We start from the raw sequence: 17909 nt of genomic DNA on the forward strand, positions 1-17909 counted from the left end.
ATTCTTTGTCTCTGTTTATTTTTTTTTCTTTTGCCTACCCAGGTACGTGGGGGGTTTCTTGCCTTTTGTGAGGTCTGAGGTCTTCTGCCAGCGTTCGGTGGGTGTTCTATAGGAGAAGTTCCACGGGTAGCTGTATTTCTGATGTATCTATGAGGAGGAAGGTGATCTCCGCGTCTTACTCTTCCACCATCTTGCCTGCTCTATTATCTACTTTTAATTGAGCTTTACGTTAAGCTTTCTGCGGAGTGTTTTATATCTTTTTTTCAATAAATCCTTTCAACAACATGATAAGCTGTATACTATTATTCTCACTATTTTATAGATGATGAAACTAAGCATTGAGATGTTAAGTAACTTCAAGGGCAGACAAGCAAAGTATTGGTGGGTGGAAGGGCTGAGATGTTAACCCAGGGTTGACAGACTCAAAGATGTGCTTTTACCCACTGTATTTTACATAAGTAAAGGCAAAATAAAGCTTAACATGCTTACATCTGAAAAGTCAATAACAAAAGACATAGGTTCAGGTTAATATACTCTAATTTGGGCAGAGTCACTCATATATGTTTATTTGAAAATAAAGTTTAAGATCTTTTTTGTTGTTTTCCCTGAGATTTTTGACAGGCTGAATCCCAATTGTATAATTTTGCTCTATTTACATACTTATTTTGAACTTGTGTGGAATCAGGAAGTCAAAATTTTAGGATAGAGTGAGAATGCATTGTTTAAGAGAAATCAAGAATAGAGAAGGATGAATAATAATCAAATGGTAAATATAAAACATTTGTGGATTAGATTATATGATATAAAATCAAAGAGGCTAGCTGATGAGTAGTCATTTTATCCCTGCTTCTTAGAAAAATTTTTATATATCTTATTGCCAAGAGTCACAGACTTGGGTGAATTTTGAAGTTTAACATTTCCTTTTTCTTTTCACACATGCCCCTTGAGCTATTTTTATGGGACCATGTGTCCTTAGCACCTTGCTGAGTTCCCTGTGAACTTTGATTTCAGGATTGCCCTGTGCGGTGCATCATATAAGTGTGATCACTTCAGTATTCCCATTTTTTCTGGACTGCCTACGGCCTCTCGGACTCAGAAACCTAGCTTTACATTTTTTCCAAACCAAAATTTAATTTTAGTATCTGTGTTAGTTTCCTATTGCTGGTAATAACAAATTACCACACATTTGGTGCCTTAAAAACCACAATTTTTTTATCTTGCACGTCTGGAGATCAGAAATCTGAAATGGGTCTTAATGTGGCCAAAATCAAGATGTCAGAAGAGCTGCATTCATTCTATAGGTGCTAGGGGAGAAGCTGTTATTGCCTTTTCCAGCTTCTAGAGGCTGCCTGCATTCCTTGGCTTATGCTGCATCACTCTGACCTCTGCTTTCATTGTCACATTTGCTTCTCTGACTCCTGCTTGCTTCTTTCCTATATAAGGACACTTGTAATTACATTGGACCCACCTGGATAATCCAGGATAATCTCTCCATTTCAAGATCTTTAACTTAGTCACATCTGCATAGTCTCATCTTCCATTTAAGGTAACAGATTCTGAGGATGGAGAGATGGAAATCCTTGGAGGGACGATATGCTGTCTATCACAATATCCTTTATTTGGGACCACGTGTCCCTAGAAACTATGTGGCAAAGTTTGTAAGAAAAGTCATGCTTACAATCTGCAAAATATGAGCAACATCCTTTTCAGTTATAATTTGCTCCAAATAATCACTCTAGTTCTGTCCGACTTTTTCTTCCTTCCTCGTTTCAAATGTTTGGAATAAAGTAACTGAATATGAGCATACAAGTAACTTTACATAGCAAATTAGTTTGTTTTTTTCTGTCATTAGTGATTTTTTTTTTCACCAATGAATACTGCTTCAGAGCCATCATAGTCTAAAGGAGGATGTACCATGACATGGATCCAAATTACATGTCCTAGTTACATGTGTCTCAGGAATTACTCTGACATCACAGTCCGGTGAATGGCACTCAGCAAGCAAGGACTGAAGTTTGATCTTGCTTTCTCCATATCTTTTAAAACCTAGTGAAATCTTTAGGAAGAAATCCATCTGTTCTTGAGCATGACCTTTGAATGGTCATTTTGGCCCTTCCAAATGTCCATCTCAGAGGTTTGTATTGAAACTGGTGTTTACTGAAAGTCTTGGAACTGTTCAGTTCCTGACCAGAGGTAACTTCAGTCCTTCATCAGATGGTGCATAAAAGAAGATTAATGGTTTCCATACCCTTGATGAATTCTGCATTATGAAACAGAACTTGAGCTGGAAGATTTCTAGGGTAGGAGTTATCAGAGTAATAAAGTCTATGGTGTAGAACAGTGTACAACTTAAGAAATGACCTGTCCCCTCTCTCTATGCTTCCTGCCTCTTTAAAAATACATTTCTGTGCAGAAAATATGAAACAAGGAGAGCTTGCTTTGGGTTCCTTGGTGTTCCAACATTTGTTTCACTTAAAGTTTTTACAGTGTCACTTCATTAATCCCTATTTTCATTTTGGTAGGGAATCACTGACATGCAAAAGCCATTTTATTATTATGGAAATGAGGGAAATAGAAACTTTTTATTCTTAAAAAAGATTACAAAAGCATATTTTATTTCCAACTGTTTGGTTTTTAAAATGAAATAATGGACATCTATGAATAATGTTTTTCATTTCATTTAAAAAGAGATTAACCTAGATTCTTTCTGTGAGCTGTTGTGCCAATGAGCTCTTATCAACTGAGTCCTGTGGAACGCTGGTACTTACACCTTGGAATTTGTCTAGACTTACCGTAAAAGAGCCTCAACATTTTTTAATTACATTCAACCAAAAACCACTTAGTGCCTGCTGTGAGCTAGGCACTCCACTACAAACTAGCACTGCAAATACAAATAAGATATAGACCCTACCTGCAAGATGTTTATATTCCAACACAGAATGCAAATTCTATTCAACTATAAGAACAGCACTCCTGCCCAATGGTGACACCAAGTTAAATAAGTTTGGTTCCTCTCCTGGGAAGCTCCGAAGCTAATGTGGAAGATAGACAAGTGAATGAAAAATACAGCACAGAGTGTATGTGTGTTAAATGGAAAAGCTTTAGCATGGACAGGCTCAGCAGGCAAGTGGCCTCATGGGATTGGATGGCATGGGCCAACTTACTATAGTCCAGAATGTGTTTACCACCCTTGTAGGTTCACAAACTAAACAATATTAATGCACTCAGGGAAGATGATTAGCCTCTCAAACATGGAAATAATAACTAAATTCTGGACACTAATGAATAAATCACTGAAGATGTTCTTTGCCATGGTCAGAATGTTCATAGTACCTTTCTAAGTTACTCCCCTTTCCTGTTTTCAAGAGCAATTCCAATCCAGAAACAATATATGCTGGAGAGGGTGTGGAGAAAAGGGAACCCTACTACACAGTTGGTGGGAATGTAAATTGGTACAACCACCATGGAAAACGGTATGGAGTTCCTTAAAAAACTGAAAATACAGTTACCATATGATCCAGCAATTCCACTCCTGGGCATATATTCAGAGAAAACCATAATCTGAAAAGATACATGCACCCCAGTGTTCATCACAGCACTATTTACAATAGCCAAGACATGGAAGCAACCTAAATGTCCATCAACAGAGGAATGGATAAAGAAGATGTGGTACATATATACAATAGACTATTACTCAGCCATAAAAAAGAATGAAATAATGCCATTTGCAGCAACATGGATGGACCTAGAGATTATCATACTAAATGAAGTAAGTCAGACAGAGAAAGACAAATATCATATAATACCATTCATATGTGGAATCTAATTAAAAATGATAAAATGAACTTATTTACAAAACAGAAATAGACTTACAGATATTGAAAACAAACTTATGGTTACCAAAGGGGAAGCGTGGGTGGGGTAGGGATAAATTAGGAGCTTGGGATGAATATACACACACTACTATACATTAAATAGATAACCAACAAGGACACACTGTATAGCACAGGGAACTCTGCTCAATATTCTGTGATAACCTATAAGAGAAAAGAATCTAAAAAAGAATGAATATATGCCTATGTATAACTGAATCACTTCCCCATACTCCTGAAACTAACACAACATTGTAAAGCAACTATGTTCCAATAAAATTAAAATTTACAAAAAAAAAAAATTCCAAAGACTTATATAGAGCTTACTATGGGTTACATATTTACTCATTTAACTGTCAACACAACTTTTGAGGCAGAAAATATTCTCATTTTACAGGTAGGGAAAATGAGACATAGAGAGGTTAAGTAATTTGCTTAGTTTATGGCTAGGAAATGGAAGAACCAGGATTTGAACCCAGTTTGGTTCTAAAGTTGATGCTTGTAACTTCTATGCTATATTGCTTAAAGAGTCTTTGCAAGAAACTGATTAAAAAGTGCTTTCGGTCTTCCCTGGTGGCGCAGTGGTTGGGAGTCCGCCTGCTGATGCAGGGGACGCGGGTTTGTGCCCCGGTCCAGGAGGATCCCACATGCGGCGGAGTGGCTGGGCCCCAGAAAGTCCTATGAATCAAAAGTCATTTGTGGGCATCCCTGGTGGCGCAGTGGTTGGGAGTCCACCTGCTGATGCAGAGGACACGGTTTCCTTCCCCGGTCTGGGAAGATCCCACATGCCACGGAGCGGCTGGACCCGTGAGCCATGGCCGCTGAGCCTGCACGTCCGGAGCCTGTGCTCCACAACGGGAGAGGCCACGGCAGTGAAAGGCCCGTGTATCAGAAAAAAAAAAAAAAAAAAAAAAACTGCTTTCTTAGAATAGGTTATTATTATTGATTAAACTGCAACTAACTATTTCAGGAAGACACGTCTCCCCAAATTATGTGTTATCTAAATAGTGTTAACTTTCAGAGGGTAACCTTATTTCCCTGGGTCTTATTTCTTGTACCTCTAGATATGCATTGAATAAGAAGCAGAATAATAAAGCTGTGAACCAAGTGTTGTGGAAACAAAACAGAGGGATGTAAGTATGCTTTTAAAGCCATGTCAGTAGACACATGCAAATTAATGAATACCTCATTTCTCTCATTCCAATATAGCTTGTGGTAAAATGCCTCCAAGTGATGGAAGCGATGGCATATATTGATAAGAACATATTTAATTTTTCTGATCTCATGGTTGTCTGAAAGATATCTCAGTGCCATCAAGCTCTAAAGATGGTTATGATTCTATAAAGAACCCTTCCATTTCCTTGTGTATATAAAGTTTTTGTCCTAATTGCAGAGTTAATGTTATTTCCCATTGTAGCTATTAGCGTCAATCTCTATGCACAGTTTGCTTATTACAGTAAAGCTTGGCTCTCTGGAGACCAGGCATCCTAAAACCTCAGGCTTTGGTCCAAATCTGAAGACAACTGGAGAAAACATGCACACATGATATCACTTTGGCCTATTTCTTTTTTTTTATCATGGAGACTTATTTCCTATAGACATTTGAAATAAACAAATGAACAAGCCTGGATGAAATAAAGACCCAAGGTTAAGCCCCATGTTGTAACTGATTGGTTCTTCAAGAGGAAAAAAAGGAAGACTAAATTCTAGATAAGATGACATTTTGTGTGTGTGTGAAAAAGAGTAGCATGCAAAAGGAAACAAAGAAATAAGAAGGGAGAAAAGAAGGAAACAAAGAAATAAGGGAGAAAAGAAGTAAGAGAGAAACGGAAATTATGGGCATCTTTTCTCTTACTGATGATGGGGAAAATGAGGGTGAGGAGAGGAGGGGTCAGTAATTGATTCAAGGAATGTTAATTAAAAACAGTATAATAAGGCCAGAGGGGCAAGCTAACCCTAAAGAGTCTGTAGTAGAAAAGGTTGAGATGCTGAAGATGAGTGGAGGATTAGAAAAAATGCTTTAACTTCAAGTCAGAGGTCAAGATCAATATCAGTATGAGTACAGGTATTGGAACTAGAAAGCAAGGTGAAACAGAAGCAAACCAAGATACAAGATAAAGAAAAGAGGAATTCTGTGGGGTAGTTTATAACGCAGCAGTATTTGGGGTTTTCTTTTAGGTCAGCAGGAAGTTTTTGCAATGGTGGGTAAATGAGTTGTAAAGAGTCAGTGATGGGTTTACCTGCAGCCACAGTGGTGATTATACATTAATGAAGTGTGATGTTGGCAGATACTCAAACAGTGGTGAGCAGAGCTACAATCAAAAGGCAACATGATGGAATACTTCCTAAATCTCAAATTTTCATTATTTCCTAACAGTCTAGCATATTACTGTGTGTTTGTTTGTGTGTCACTGTGTGTATTAACAGCATCCATGCATCAACACTGCAAACCTCCTGACATCACTGACACTTGAGTGTGAGTTGCCTTGAAAATGTTCTCTCTCCATTAAAGTGTTGAAATCACCTATCTATCGCAGGTACCATTAACCCAGCGAAGGATGAGATCACATGTTCAGTAACTACGGCTTAAGACCACTGCCCTGTTAGCTGTGAAGGGCCCACCAGACCTGTCTGACTTTCCACCAGTGATCCATATTAAATCCCATGGTCAATCATTATACTACTTCCTGGTATACTTGCTTAATTCCATTGTATTCTCTCCCCTTATCATCGCAAAACAACAACCCTGGTTAAATCTGACTCTTTGCCAGCTCCATTCCTGTCTCTGTGCAGCTGAGTGTGGTTGAAGCAAACACATAGCCACAAAGGGTTAAACTCATGACTACAACCTCAACTGAGTCCTTCATACCATGTCATAATAATATTAGACTCCCATAATTTAATTACTTTCTCACTCTTCCAAACTAAGAGTCATCTAAATCCTCGCTACTCAAGCATGAACCATGGGCCCGTGACTCCTACATCACCTGGGAGCTTGTTGGAAATGCAGAATCTCAGGCCTCATACCTGACTTCCTGAATCTGATTCTGCATTTTGATAAGATCTCCAGATGACTCCTATGCACTTTAAAGATTGAGAAGCACTGATCTTCTGACCTCCCTCTCACTCTGCTCTAACCACTCTGGCTTCTGCCTATTCCTAAAACATAACCAGGCACACTCCTGCCTTAGTGTCTTTTCACTGGCTATTCCATCTGCCTGGAATGCTCTTCTCCTCAGGTATCCACATGGCTAATTCCACGTCTCCTTCAAGCTTTGTTCAAATATCACTGTCTCATTGAGTCCTAACCTGACCACCCTACATCATCTGAACTCCTTCTTGTCATGCGTGACTGCCACTTATATGCTCTACATTTATCATTTCCATTGCACTCATCACTTTCTAACCTGCTAAGCTATGCTCTCATTTGTTATGTAAAGCTACTTATCACTTTTTTTGTGTGTCTTACCCCTCTTGAACATAAGCACCATAAGAGCAGAGTGCTTTCTTTGCCTAGTTAGTTCACCAACACATTCTAATCATCTAGATTGGAATAAATATTTCTTGAACAAGTAAAGGGAAGACAATGTGAAAAGGAAATGCCTGGACCTAAACCCCAATGTTTTAGGCCTTTGGTTGGGGCTATTGTTGAATTTGGTTAGGTTGAAGTACCCTTAATTGTACAAGGCACTAATAGAATGAAATCACTGTTCCCAAGTTTGCTGTTTTTGTCTAGTCTAAGTATTGAATACGTTTCATCTACTTTTCTTCATACAGAAAGCTACACAAAGGTGTGTACTTCTACTCGGACTTAATTTTTCTTTCATTTCCTCCTTTTCCTGAGCCCCTAGGATTTCGTGATCAAAATATTCCTTTATATTTTGAACCTTTTCAGAATATTCTCTCAACTTTCTTTTCCTAACTGAAAATTGGCTATACCCTGAGGAGAACACACACTCTGCAGAACTCTCACTTGGAAGATGTTTCTACTTTCATAACCTGCTAACCTCAGATGGTGTTGGTGTCTTCTTTGCTCCCATTAGTTGCTTTCATTCCATTGTTCCTTCTCCATACTGGCAAACTCCCTGCTTCTGTGCAATCTCACCTTCTCCCCCCTGCATTGTTGTTAACCTTCTGATCACTCTGCTTCATGATTTAGTGACTGTGGTCACTGAAGGTTCACTGTGCAAGTCTAGACAAAGACTTCAATACTCTGGTCTCCATGACCTCCATATCCTCAGGGATATTCTCCTTCTCTCCACCTCAGTCACACAACTTCCATGGTCACAATCTTGATTTGTTACTTTCCCAAATTGCTCCATTTGTGACATCAGTAATTCAAACATCTCACTCTTCGATGACAACTTCTTCAATTCAAATTATCTGCTCATCTGCATCTACTACAAGCTTTCTAGCATCATCAGGATTTTCAGACAATGGTTCTCGTCACATTCTTCCTGTTAGTCAACTTTTGTTGCCAATTCCATCTGCATCCAGAGTACAGTGCATGGCTCATCATCTTAATCACCCTTTCGTCAATACCCTGAAGCCATTTGCCACCTACCCAGCCAATATGCAAACCTGAATGAACCCAACTAATCAGCTTCTCCTTTTCTAATTGCTTGAATCCTCTTTGCAGAAACCATGCAATTAAGACTTTTTCTCACTCTGGATTCATATTCATAATGAACTGATTCCTCAGTACTGCCTGGGAATTCTATTATGTCTTATAGTCAGATCACTTTTCATTCCCTGCAACAATTATTTCAATTCTCTGAATACCTCTTCCCTCTGATCTACCTGCAACTTGATGTTGCTGCCTAATTCTCCAAGAAAAAAAGAAGGAACAAGTCTGGCTTTTTCAGAAAGGTTTCTGTGACTCTCTGAGCAGCATTCTCTTTCCCTCTAACCTGCCTCAGATGACGTTACCTACTGTTACTGTTTTTTCTTTTTTTTTAATGTTTATTTCATATTGGAGTAGAGTTGATGAACAATTTTGTGTTAGTTTCAGGTGTACAGCAAAGTGATTCAGTTATACATATACATGGATCTGTTTTTTTCAAGTTCTTTTCCCATTTAGGTTATTACAGAGTATTGAGCAGAGCTTCCTGTGTTATACAGTAGGTCCTTTTTGGTTATCTATTTTAAATATAGCAGCTTGTACTTGTCAATCCCAACCTCCCAGTCTATTCTTCCCCTGCCCCAACCTTCCCCCCACTGGTAACCATAAGTTTATTCTCTAAGTCTGTGAGTCTGTTACTGTTTTGTAAATAAGTTCATTTGTATCATTTTTTTAGATTCTGCATATAGCAATATCATATGATGTGTCTTTCTCTGTCTGACTTACTTCAAGATTTCAGATCACCTTTTCTCCTCTTTCTCTCTTTCCATACATATGATTTGTTTTAAAATTGTACAGTTTTTCTTAAATCAATGTCCCATAAGTCCTATGAGCTCATATGAGTTCTAGAATCTAGTAAAGTATTTGACAAATATGGTGGGCACTCAGTGAATAAATGAATGAATGACCATTCTACCATTTACCATAATTACAATAATAGTCATTCCTTTGTGCTTGTAACAGCACCACATGCTTTGTGTACATTACTTCCCAGCAAGCCTAACAGATAGGACAACAGATTACTGTCCCTGTGTTACAAAGGAGTCAGGTTATGCAAAGTTAAGTCACGTGTGCACATATTCAAGGTGGAGGTGTGGTGTAGTTGGTGCACAGAGCCATTTGCTTCTCAAGGCTTTGACTTGAAGGTCTTCAGTCTTCCAGCCTTGGGCATGTGGAAATAAGAGATGCCACCTCCTTCCTTGAGAAGCTTATAGTCTGGTAGAACAGTCCAACTATATATATTATTACCATAAAATGGGACCACAGGAAAGACACAGTTAAAGAAAGCTTGTTAAGGTAGCACACACGTGGGGCACCCTGCCCAATGCACTGGACTAGGAGTAATAATCAAGGAAGGAATCCTGTTGTGGGTGAAGACTCTATCTCTCTGGTAACACGCAAAGCCATGAGACATTATAGGAAGCTTCCCTCCCTCATAAAATGCTCTGTGCACATGCAACATTTAAGTTAGCTGCCTCAGAGAATTAATTCTAGATCAACAGTTACAAAGAAAAAATAAAGAGCAGAAACATCAGAAGATGGTGCTAATTTTGAAACCAAAAAGGAGAAAAGCAAAACAAGTAAAAAAAAAATCTGGACACACTTTTAAAATGGTAATTATAAAAAACTAATGGCAGGGAGGCAATGGCCATGTGTGACAGGGAGGAAGGGCAGGCCAGCGCTTAGAGTCAGACAGACTGGTTCTGGTCCCAGTCTTACAACTTCCTCAGTGTGTGACTTCTTTAGGATTTCTAAGCTATCTGTTGAAAAATGACAACAATAACAAATGCTTAATAATACTACTAACCTCATAGGGTTGTTGGGAGGATGAAATGATACATTAACATGGACTTTGCTTAGCAAACATTTAATAAATGGGAGCTGTTATTATTAATCAATGAAATATATACATCTGATTAATGCAGATGTTCTTCATGCTAGCCCTCTCTCAGAAGAATTCAGAAAGCTCTAGCTCTGAAGATTCTGAGTCAATGTAGGTCTGGGATGGAGAACAGGCATTTGTATGTTTTAAAAGCTCTGCAGATGACACTGATGCACAGCCAAGGTAGAGCAGCCTTCATATGCACAGTGATTTTCAACGCTATGCATAAGGAGTATCTGTTTAGCAGCTTGGAATGCAGATTTCCAGGCTCCACTCCACAACGTTTGTGATCTGTGGATCTGGAGTAAGACCCAGGAATGATATGATGAGGAGGGAACCAGACCATATTTTGAAATACACTCTATGTTATTGGCTTTCTGTGAACGAATGTGAAGATCTGGCCCGAACTCACTGGAAGGGGAAAATATTTTCATGAACACATGTCGACTAAGCCACGTGAGTTTTCAAAGTTTACTTTAGTGATTCAAACAGACCCAACTCAGAAAGTCAGATTTTGCTCTTCCAAATCATCTAGAAGAGTATGACTCTTAAGACATTTTTTCTCCACAGAACTTATTTCTGTCTACAGCCTTATTTCTCACAGAAAGTGAGTACAAACAGCTACGCAGTACAACCTGGGTAACTGATGCTGGAAGCAATGTCAGGTCCTGCAAACAAGTAATCTGGATTTCATGTTTTCAGCGCAGAGAGGGAGCCGTTGTGAGGTAGGACTCAACCCAGAAGCTCCAAATCAGCTTTTGTTGAACAGAAATGGACCGAACTGCCGTCATCCTGCCAGAAAGTTTAATACGCTGTTCTCTTACAGCTGCAGCACAGTTCAGAGGGGCCCAGAAAGAGTCAGCAGGCGCAGAGCAGAGAGCATGCAGAGCAGAAAGGCCATTCGCAGGCAATGAGTGGCTGTGGCTGGCACTTTTCAGAGCTTTTGGAGGAAGAGCAAATCTTAAATCCCAGAACTGTGCGGACAGTGGAGTAACTACAGGTTATAGAAACAGCACTGACAAAGCCTCCAAAGAGTCTGAGTGTAAGGCAGCTCTATGCAGGGAGTTTGAGAATTTTCTGTTACATATTAAAATTAATAACCTCTGTTCTGATCTAATACATGACATGAAAAGTGTGGGATGCAGAAGAGGTCAGCAGATGGCAGCACTAGGTGATGAAGAGAATCCAAATGGCCTGAGACAGAAATATTTCCCTTGGCATCCCCTGGCATAGGGTTTCAAGAGGAGTGCATATTCACTGTGTAATTATTTGTAGTTTTTGATATACATTCATATACACTCACAGTTTTTTTAATGCTGGGTATGGCTCATTTTTTAGTCCATGTGTTCCATTATCCTATACTAATCCTTTTGTTTCTTTGTATATTTCCATATAGATCGTTACTTTAAGAAAGCTTATTCTTTGCTAAGTGTGCTGTGCTCTACACAAGCACAGTCCAACTGCTGAGCAGTTTTACGATGCTGACTAAAGCAATCTTTTTGGATATACTTAAAGAGGAAAAAGGAAATTAACTCTCTTTGTATGTAATAATTGCTTCAAAATTCCATAAGCATATTGTAATTGTTAGAAAATATCATTGTCCTAGACCTTGCAGTTATGGCAAGCATTTTTAAGAATCTTGGAGGTTGTTCATGCAAAAGTTGAAGTTTCCGGTGATGATGGCAAGAGTTGTGATGGAAAGAAAATCATGAGTCATTTTATCAAATGTTCAACAAACAGAGGGAAATGATCAGAAGGTCAACAAGTGACAGCAGCAGAGAAAAGTGGTACCAAATACTATATGTCAAATGAGGAAATATTTTGCACTCAAGAAAGAAAGTAACATATCTAGAGGCAGCAATGGTGAGCTAAGAGATTGCCAAATTTCCTTCTTCTCTCTGAGGTAAACAGAACCAGGATGTATGAAATATGAACAGGTGGTACTTGACAAATTTTTCAGGGGAAGCTATTCCTTGGCTTGGTTTTGGTTAGTATAGGAGGTTTAAAAAAACACTGAGTGGAAAAGATGTAGATATAGAGGGGTGGGAGGGAGGGAGACGCAAGAGGGAAGAGATATGGGAACATATGTATATGTATAACTAATTCACTTTGTTGTAAAGCAGAAACTAACACACCATTGTAAAGCAATTATACTCCAATAAAGATGTTAAAAAAAAAAAAAGACTCAAAAGAACCACAGAGTCCTGTGTGGATAGCGGGATTGACAAAGTAGTTCACTAGAGGGTCTTGCATTTGCCCAGTGACCAAGGATAAAAGTGATAAGGAACATAGTTAATACCGACAGTCTTTGAGGCTGCCATCTTGGAAAGACATATTAGGCTACTAGAGTCAACATACATATAGTGTGTTCCTGAATTTTTCTGCTGTTTTGGTTTAGTGTGGTTTGGTTTGGGTTTAGAGGGTGTTGGTTTTGTTTGTTTGTTTGTTGTTTATGGTGAACTCTCCCTGGGCAATAGAAGGAAAATATTTGGCTCTTGAGGTTTTTAACCTCCAGATATAATCCCATTTGCTCAGTACTCTGAACAAGCTATTGATGACACTGAACTTGGATAAAAATAGTCTTTAATTACAGTTCTTTATGGGTGGTTGTAGGGTATTAGTTCGATCCTGAATTCTTACCTCATTATTTCATTTAACCCCTAAACAATCCAAAAATTTATGTCATAACCCATTTGAATGATGAAGCTAAAATAACAGTTTCAGCAGGAGAGAACTGCAAGCATTTTAAACCTCTTCTCAACAGGAGGAAGGCACTAGGGAGGTAATCACTTGTGCCTGGATTTCTGCACAAAGTCAGATTTGGGGAAAGTCTGGAGAAAAATGTGGCTAGTGTCATGTCAGCAGTCGTTCAACATACTCTTCAGAGTGATCAAGGCCTTTGATGGCTCAGGAATACACTTTTCTCCAAAGAGTCTAACAAATCCCTGAACAATGAGGAATATTTTATATTCATCACAGAGCACATAAACTTGGATAAGTATGTTGGCTGATGAAGAGGTATATGGTCATGGTGTCATTGAAATGACAATTATTGATGATCTTTAAAAAATAATGGTGGTAAAAGCCCAAGGGGTTATACAGCAACTGTGAAGATCATGATTGTCTGAAGAATAAGAAAACATCACTTGGCAAAATCTGTAAGCTAAATTTAAGCTATACTGCCCAGGAAATCATTCAGCTTTATGCATTGTTGTATCTTCATTTAAAAAAAAAAAAGAGCAAAAGACCTAAAATATGATATTAGAGGGGAAAAAAAGCCAGTATGCTATCAGACTTATATCTGGCGTCATCTGCAATGTAGAGTGTTTTTTTTTGTTTTTTGTTGTTTCTTTTCGTCTCCCAGCTGCAATCAATGGGCCTTCTTCAGCTGTGCTCTGGGGGTGATAGTTTGCTGCCCTTCCTCCAGTGACTGAAGGCTTTTGTTCCATAGGATCTAGGGCCTAAGTGGGGCCTCCTGCTTTTCCTGCAGAAAGGACCTTATCCCTCCTCCAGGCCTTCACTGATGAGAGTCTTCTCCAGTCACCAATCCTGCCAGTAATCTTTATCATTAGCACCCACTGGAAGCCCTTAGAGAAGAGACTGTAAGTGGGTGTGGATTCCCCTTGTGTCTGTGGCTCCCAGGAGTTCTATTATCTAAAAATTGCCTTTAGCAATTCGTGAACATTTTAGCTGAATTTTTCTTACCTGCTGTGTGCACCTGGCATCCATCGCTTCCTCTCCTCACTCGAGACCACAGGTGAAGTGTGCTCATGTCCTTGTCTCTGCTCTTGGACTTCAGGCTACTTAGTTGCCCTGCAAACGTAGCTCTCTGGTACGTTCAAGAGAAGCTATGATTTTGCAGTTTATCAGGCTTTTTTGTTGTTGTTCTTAGTGTAGGAGCAATACTCTTTACACATTTCTACATTCTAAACATAAGCACCAGGCTCTGTAACTTCTCTTAATATTTAATATTTACTACCTTGCTCTTTTCCTGTTATGTTTTGGGTAAGGACCTCAATACTATCAATGAATTTATCCAGTCTGGAGTTTTTTATTTTTTAGTTATATTTAGTAAGTATAACTTTCTTCCAGGACTACTTTTTTTTTATATTTCTCTGTTCTTGAATTATATCTATATGTTTTTGATTCTTAGTTTTTATTTTTTATGAGTGTCATTTCTTACTCTATCTCTTTGACAATATTAAATATATTTATGTAAAGTGATTTTTAGATGGCTCTGTTATTTTCAATTCACTGGCAGTAAATTTGTCTCTTGGATTTTAATTTTTGTTAATTGATTTTCTCAGCAATAGTTTTTCACTTGTGCTTTGGAATACTAATTTGCAAACTTTTTTGAGTAGTTGATTTCTCTGTGTGCCTGTCACCTGTCTATAGAAATTTTATTGGTCTCTCTAACCCTGGGTCCCAGGTCTGGAACAAGATCTTATTTTTGTAACATGGAGCTCTTGCTGCACATACAGAGACATTGCATATCTCTCCTCCAAGCCAGCGGGTGGCCTGGCCCATGTCCAAGTTGCACAGCTGCCTCTTACCCTGCCCATAGGAGCAGACCTGGGTAGGGGTCACCACTTTTGTCATTCCTTATCCCTGATGTCACAGAACGTGGCTCTGGTCATATACAGATATACACACACACCTACATATGTGTATATATATTTGCTGTTTTAAATATTGATTGTTTGGTCATTTCAAACCTTCAGTACCCCTTCAGATTACACACTTACACACATAATTTATAGATGTCCTTGGATCTTATGTCACCAAACAAATAGAAACTATCAGGCAGAATCTCCTCAACTTCCCAGCAATTCTACCAGTAAACCTATATCTGCACTTATCTCCTTGATAGAAGGGCAGTATCTTTTCTCTTAGCTTGAGTATGTAGGCCCTTTTACATTCTCAGGAACCTTATCAATGTTCCTTCTCTCTGTTATCATTAATTTGACATTCTCTACTAACTTCTTTCCATCGATATTTCAAAATTAATCTCTCCAATAATAAAAACTAAAAAAAAGAAAAATCAAAAACACCTGCTCTGACCCAATTTCTCTCTTCAGCTACAAATCTCAATCTTTCTCTTTACAGTCAAACTCTTGAGTGAATTTTCCATAACTGCGGTTTTCATTGTCTCTCCTCTACCTATTAAACACACCTCTGTCTGGCTTCCACTCCGAATGCTCTTCAGGAACTGTTTTCACTGAGGCCACCCATGTCCCTGCTGGACACCTTCAAGTTCTCATTCTGACCCTTCTCACTAGTGTTGGATACTTTTTACTCAGTCTCCACAAATTCCTTTTTTACCTAAACCCTAAAATTCTGTTGTTCCTTTGATTCTAGGACCTTTCTATTCCCTGTTGACAAACTGTCCCTAATAATCTATCCCAGTCACTCATACAGCTTCAATGACCACACATGTACCGGCAATTCCCATATGTATATCCACACTACTCTCACTCCAGATCCATAATCAATTGCCTAGTTGGTTTTTTTACTTGGGTCTCACAAGCACTTAAAATTCAACATGTACAGATAAAATGAATTATTTTTCTCCCTCAAGCTGCTATTTCTTCAGAATGCTCTATCTTTGTAAATGGTACAATCAGCTGCTCATTTCCTCAAGCAGGAAATCTGGAAATAATCTTGAATGCTCCCTCTCCCTCACTTTCTTTGCCATGCCCTACTAATTCTATCTCCTGAATAGCTTTCATAATTTTCTGCTTACTCCATTTCCACTGCTAGCAGCCTAGGGTATATCAACATCATACTGGTATGAAGGGTGAGAACACCACTGAATGATTGGAATAGCCTCTTAAATGTTCTCCTTTCTAACATATTTATTTTTCACTCATTTATATATTCACAAATGTTTTTGAAGTATTTATATGTGCAAGATAACCCATGTGACAGGCACTCTGACAAATATTCCAAAAAAGAACAAAAAACTTTATCAACCATTTTTCACATAGGGTAAGTGAGAAATGCATAAAAATTCAGTGAGGCAAATTGTTGATGCCTGCAACAAGGGTACTACAGATAAAGTGCCAGTCAAGTTCAGAAGAAAAAGTTCTGCTTCCTTCCACCTTGGGGGAAAAGGGAGGAGGTTTCATGGAAGAGGGAATATTTGAGCTGAACTCTACTGGTTTGGTCTTGAGAGTATTGGGTTGGAAAGGATAAAGGGAAGGGAGTCATGGAAAGGAAGAAGGAAAAAAAGGAGAAAACAGTGAAGTAAGTAAGACCCGGAGAGTGCAAGGATGCATATCATTGAATCTGGCAACAGGGCAAGGTGCTTGAAGATGTTTAGTAGAAGATGAGCTGAGAAGTAAACACAACATAATTAATGGAAGTGCATTGTTTCCACATTCCCTGCCCCTCGATACACTGCATTTTGTTACAAACATATAGAGATAGAGAAGGCCATGTAAGAAATTCTTAACAGATTGAAGGAGGAAGGAGATCCCTCCAGCCTCTGCAAAAATGATGAAATGACCTTTCAGTGCACATTACTCATCACATCTAACAACTTTAGAGTCACATTTTGCCTGGTTCCTCTCTCCACATGTGATTTTTACAAGAGAAATTTTCTATTGGGGGGGAATCCTTCTAATAGGATGGGAGGCTTCATTACTTCCCAGTACCTGTAGGAACAAACATCTACCACTTTCCAGGGACCAAAATGTTTTAGTTATAGTTCTAAGTGACTGCCACATAAATAAACAGAAAGCGTATAAGAATATGGGTTTAAGGTAAAGCCTAAAATGTTCCTCTTCATAATTATGTAACAAATATCAAGTTCTTCTAATACATTTTCCATTGTGAGAGTCCTAGAATAAATATGAAACTGCTACTTTAGGCTTGCAATCTGGTTCATGAATTTAAAAATTATAATTATTATTTTAGGTATCAAATATAGTACTTTTATTTCTCTAAAACGGAGAAAACGAGAAAGAAATGTGAGAGGGCAATTATCTCCAACTTGAATCCTAATATACTTAAATCATCTCTTGTTTCCTTTGCATTAAATACTTATATTGATTTCCTAATACTGTAAGGGACACTTAACACCTCTATTTATATATAAATGACTGGAAGAACACTTTTATACTTTCGGCTGAAGTAGATTATTAAGAAATAGGCACTCGATATTGTATGAGGAAGTATTTTGTTGCTTTAATGTAGTCCATAAATTATAATTGAGCATATTTAAAACAAAACACAGTGATCCATTATAAACAGAGAAATCCCCTCTAATCTTTGCTCTTTTAAATTTAAGCCAATTATTTAAAGAAAGGCATTTTCCTATAGCATTTTGTATTTCTTTTTTTTTCCTAAATCTATTTAAGGTTTTTTCCCTTAGAAGATTGGCTTTAACGCTCCATTTATTTTCTGAATCTCATTCTCCTCATCTTTTCTGGACCTAAATCTTACATCTAATTTTTCTTAATGAATTTAGTATATCCTATTTTGTATTTTTCTTCTTCAAATAGACTCAGTTCTCTAACTTAAAAAAAAAAAG

The 17909-nt window shown here is 38.2% G+C and overlaps 1 protein-coding gene across 1 annotated transcript in view; it reads left to right on the forward strand.

Moving 5' to 3' along the window:
• NLGN1 (neuroligin 1) overlaps positions 1 to 17909 on the forward strand; it is a 951664-nt gene that overhangs the window by 9292 nt on the left and 924463 nt on the right. Inside the window, exon 2 of the mRNA XM_055083836.1 lies at positions 4937 to 5005. The gene's annotated coding sequence lies outside the window, so the exon portion shown is untranslated. The remainder of the gene's footprint in view (positions 1 to 4936; positions 5006 to 17909) is intronic.

The sequence above is a fragment of the Physeter macrocephalus genome, chromosome 1 (assembly GCF_002837175.3).
Source record: "Physeter macrocephalus isolate SW-GA chromosome 1, ASM283717v5, whole genome shotgun sequence".
Classification (NCBI taxonomy): Eukaryota; Metazoa; Chordata; class Mammalia; order Artiodactyla; family Physeteridae; genus Physeter; species Physeter macrocephalus.